Source organism: Ipomoea nil, unplaced genomic scaffold, assembly GCF_001879475.1.
Source record: "Ipomoea nil cultivar Tokyo-kokei standard unplaced genomic scaffold, Asagao_1.1 scaffold2215, whole genome shotgun sequence".
NCBI classification, from domain to species: Eukaryota; Viridiplantae; Streptophyta; class Magnoliopsida; order Solanales; family Convolvulaceae; genus Ipomoea; species Ipomoea nil.
Genome location: NW_017618643.1, coordinates 6,431 through 11,273, shown reverse-complemented (window position 1 = coordinate 11,273; position 4,843 = coordinate 6,431). Strand labels below are relative to the sequence as shown.

The 4,843-nt window shown below is 35.6% G+C and overlaps 1 long non-coding RNA gene across 1 annotated transcript; it reads left to right on the top strand.

Moving 5' to 3' along the window:
* Positions 1 to 217: 217 nt before the first annotated feature.
* LOC109150153 lies at positions 218 to 4,491 on the top strand. Its single transcript, XR_002049088.1, has 3 exons — positions 218 to 528; positions 2,738 to 2,863; positions 4,144 to 4,491. It is a non-coding gene; the product is annotated as an uncharacterized LOC109150153 (long non-coding RNA).
* Positions 4,492 to 4,843: the final 352 nt, after the last annotated feature.

Sequence of the window (4,843 nt, the reverse complement as noted above, 5' to 3'; positions counted from 1 at the left end):
CTATCTCTTGGGCCGGGGTCCTCACCCCATCAATGATAATTCAAAAGTATCATCGCTTTAAGAAATTGCAAAACATAATTTTAACTAATTTTGTAAATTTGGTTACTTACAAATATTTTAATATTAGACATAAGTTTCGCGCGATGCGCGTACAAAATGCTAGTATGTATTATAATTATACAAAAGGGCCAAAACCAGTAATCACGTATTGCCCTATTGGCCCTATTCGCCTAAACCAAACCAGTAAACCCTCTGTCTCTCAATCGCTCAAAGACTCGGAACCTTAAATGCAGGCGCAACCGCAGCCCTCTCTGCCTCCCTCTGTCTCTCAATCGCAATCGCGGGCTCGCAGCCCTCTCTCGAAGACTCGAACTGATGGCTCGTCCTTAATCGCGAACCGTAAATCGCAGGTCGCCGCTCACCGCCTCACGCCGGAGTCGAGTCGCCGGTCGCCGGAGTCGCCGGAGTCGCCGTTCGCCGGAGTCCATAAATCCAGGTCTCCAGAATTTCAATAATCAAATATTCAAGGTAATTTCTAATTTTATATAATTCTATTTGTTCACTTTAAATTTTGTATTTAAAAAAATCATATGAATTACTGCTTTTAAGGGTGTGAAACCTTTCCTTCGTCTTTCAAACAAATAAACGATTTCATCGCCTTCCCTTCCCCATCGTTCGTAACTGTAACAAAAAAGATAACTCAACACCAAGTTGGTATCCACTTCTTACGAAGTGCCTTCGTAAGAAGTGCTCGAGTTCGACTCTCGAGGCATATTTATATGTGAAGATTCCAGTCCTGTCGAAGGCTAAGTCCCTGATATAGCTCAGTTGACTAGTTTCAGTCTAGTGCCAATTCAAAGGAGAAGGCCCACAAACCTAAGATCCCAAACTGAAGGTGGAACAGGTCCCAAAGCGAACAACAAAGTTGGATGGAAAGACAGATAGCAAAAGCATAAGACGAAGCAATAAGTATAGTTGGCTTAAGTCGACCAAAAGTCGTTGCTTGCCTATTTCAGTAGGAAATTTGAACAGCTTCGCCTTCTTTGAACCTGAGAAAGCAGCTTTGCTTTTGAATCTTAGACTTCAACCACTGGCACTGGCTCACCGCCTACGGCCACTTTACAGTAGCTTCCTAGGGACTCTCTTTCTTCCATAGAGAAGGAACTTATCCTTAGACTTTTGGAGCTTTGGCTTTGGTTTGGACCTGTACTAGTCCGAGAAGTGAGAGCACCAGGTTGGAAGATGCTGGTTCGAGAGGACCCGGAAGAATGCTAGTAAGAAGGAGGCTAGTTTGCTAGGTTGTAGATCTTCTCCTTATTCTAGTAGAGAGGAATCCCCTCAATAAAAATAATATCTTTCTCTACGCCGTCAAAAGCCTAATTGAGACAAATCAGCTCTTAGAGTTCTCCGGTCTTTGCTCTTGAAGATCCGCTCTTGAGAACCTCTATCTCTTTCTTCAAAGCCTCATTCGAAGCCAGTCAGTCAGTCTTAGAGTATATTACCCGCAAGTTCATCTTCTTTGATAGTATTAATATCCTATCCTGTCTATAATAGTTTATTAGACAGCCTCAGCAATCCAAGTTCCAGCTGGTTCTCAAACTTCAGAGGTAACCTTACTTGGTAGAGCTCAATCCCAAAATCAGCGGCAAGGTGGAAATTTCTATCAACGGAAAAATTAGTCTTGGCTAAGCCTTAGGCTAGTGAGTCCAAAGAGCAGTCCAAGCAAGGCAATCTTAATTGGCATACTTCACTAAATCAGTCTAAGCCGGAAAGCTGGCAAAGTCTAGCTGCGTATTTCCTTAAGTCAAAAAGTCAAGCGGGTCGGCGTATAATTAGGGGTTGGAGGCTGTTTCGGGCTTGTATTCTTACTGAGCGAGAGTTGGACTCAGGGCTCTTTCTCGTCAAAGCAACTTTATTGATGAATATATATATTCAATCCATCCAGCCAATAGGTATACTGCACACCAACCTACTCTCGATGACAAAATGAAAGCATAAGCAAGAAGTTTTAGCAAAGGACTTGGGTAAATCATCATTTCCTTTCTGTGCTAGGAAGACTTTCATTCGCAGTCGTAAGGCCGACATGTCTTCATCCCGAAATAAGTTGATGCGGAATCTCGTCTCTTTGAAAGGTAACTTGAATTAGCAGTCGGACTGTGAACCATTTTCACTCGTTAGACCTCCCAATATAATTGATTTGAAGGACCGACGGAGCGCTAACTAGGAAGTCTTTACCGAGAGGCGTAGCAGAACACTAACCCAATCTCGAATAGAAAGAACGAAAAAAAACTACAAATCAATTGAAATAAACTGTGTTGTATCTGTGATTATGTGTTAGTGTTACTGACTTAGTGTGTTAGTTCATAACTTCATACGAATATGTTAGTTCATAACTCTGTGTTATTAACTCTGGTTAATTCATATAATATGTTAGTTTATTCTAGAATATGTTTAAGTAATTTAGTTTATTGAATTAAGTACACACTAATTCACAATGTTAGTTTATTCACTGTTAGTTTATTTCAGCACACACTAATGTTAGTTTTTTTTTTTTTGAAAGGACACTAATGTTAGTTTATTAAATGTTAGTTTATTAAGTACATACTAATGTTAGTTCATTCACTGTTTCATTATTTCACCTTTTAATTTTAGTATTAAATTCTTTTTTTAATTTTAGATTGGCAGTATGTGGAAGCATGCTTATTTTTTTTTTTTTTTTAATAATGAACTATGGCAGATAAGTAGATTGGCAGTAAGCAGTATGGTTGTATGGGCGTATGGCTATGACTTGTGAATTTTGAAGACCATGAAGTTCATATTGTTTGTTTATTTAGTATGTTTTGTGAAGACTATGAAGTTCATGGTAAGTTAGATAACCATTTATTAGTATAAACCATTTATTGTGAAGACTATGAAGCATGAAAATATGAAATTATGAAGTTCACTCTCGGTTTTTCGGTTACCGAAATAACCGACCAAAACCGACATAATCGGTTTCAGTCGGTTATATGTGTATGTTCGGTCAGTTACATAGGTTAAAAAAACACCGTTATTTTTTCGGTTATCGGTCGGTTATTAACCGTAACCGACCGATGCTCACCCCTAGGTAGTGGTCTGTAGTTTCCCGTTCGGGAGAGTCAGAACTGATAAGGGGAGGGGTAGGAAGTGGTCTAGATCGGGTATATGGAATGGGCTCAGTATATTTGGCTTAGTTATATGTAAATAACTTAAATAGGCAAATTATTGTGTGGACCATGGTCCACGTAGTGTTGTATGGACCATAAAAGAAAATATATTTTTAATGTACTAAAAGTACATTATTTGTGTACTGAATGTACATTATATAAAATAATGTACTTTTAGTTTTTAAATAATGTACTTTTCATGAATACAAAGTACATTTTTAATATACTAAAAGTACATTATTTGTGTACTAAATGTACATTATTTTATTGTATACAAAATATGGTCCATACAATAATGATTTGACTTAAATAGAGTTGGGCTGGCAGTTGGCCCTTTTCTTTTTTTCTTTTATTTTTGAGAATTTTTGAGATAACCCTTAGCTAGGCTAATACACTATGATATATATTGTTTGTTTGTGTGTGTGTGTGTGTGTATATATATATATATATATATATATATATATATATATATATATATATATATATATATATATATATATATATATATATATGTACATGACATGTTTATGTATAATTGTAATTGTTATAAATATTAATTAATTTTTTTAGAGAGTTATATTCTAACCATTGTTAATTTGTTTGTTTATTTTGTAATTGGTTGTGTGCATATGTTGGTTATTTGTGTGTCCTCATTTGTCTAAATTTATTTTTATGTCCTTTTCCCTTTCAGAGAATAATAATTTTCAATCATATGAGAAAAATAATCTTATTACTACTGTATAAGTCTTATCCGTGCATCGCACGGGTACAATACTAGTTTAGTAAATATTTCGACGGAATTAACGACAAAATTTATTCCGTCACGATTTATTTTTTAAATTTTATTTCTCCCCACTCTTTAAACAGCGTCTCATTAGGGAATTTATTTTTTAATTTTGTTTTTGTTTATTTTATTTTATTTATTTTTTAATTAACGAGGGAATTTATTTTATTTCAGCCCTTATTTACTAAAATTAATAAAAGAAGCTGAGACTCCAAATGAGACAGAGACGCTTCCCCATTCAGCCTAATTCAATTCTGCGGATTGAAGCTTCCGCCGACCGCTGACCACGACTGCCAACCACGACCAGCCCTGTCACAGCCGGCAGCCCACTCACCAGCGTTCAACAGCCACCGTAACAGCAGGTCAGGCAGCGTCTGAAATTAGTGATAACGCTGTTTTCCTTTCCTTTTTTTTCCCCCAAATTATGTGTGTTTTTGCTTTGCTTTCCTGTTGCTTATAAAAAAATGTGGTTGCTATTGTTATGATTTTGATGTGCTTCACTGGTGAAAGCAGAAGATATTGATGTTTTTTTATGCCTTTTCAAATTGCATTCTTATCTAACTGCTCATGTGGTTGACTGTAGAACAAAACACACACACCTTAAGTCTAGTTTGATTATTTGTTGTTTGATTTATTGTTGTTGTTTGATTTGTTGAATGTTCAGTCTTCACTGATCTTTAATAAAGACTTAACTAGTTATAGTTTAAGAATATAAATTTATAATAAACTAATTAATATGAGTTAATTATCATGTAAATAATAAAAGTCGTTACAAGTATAGATTTATAGAATAGATACTATCTTATAAAGAATTACAAGTGTTTATGAAAAATATAATTAATATGAAGTTTGAGAAAAAGAAAAAGAAAACACA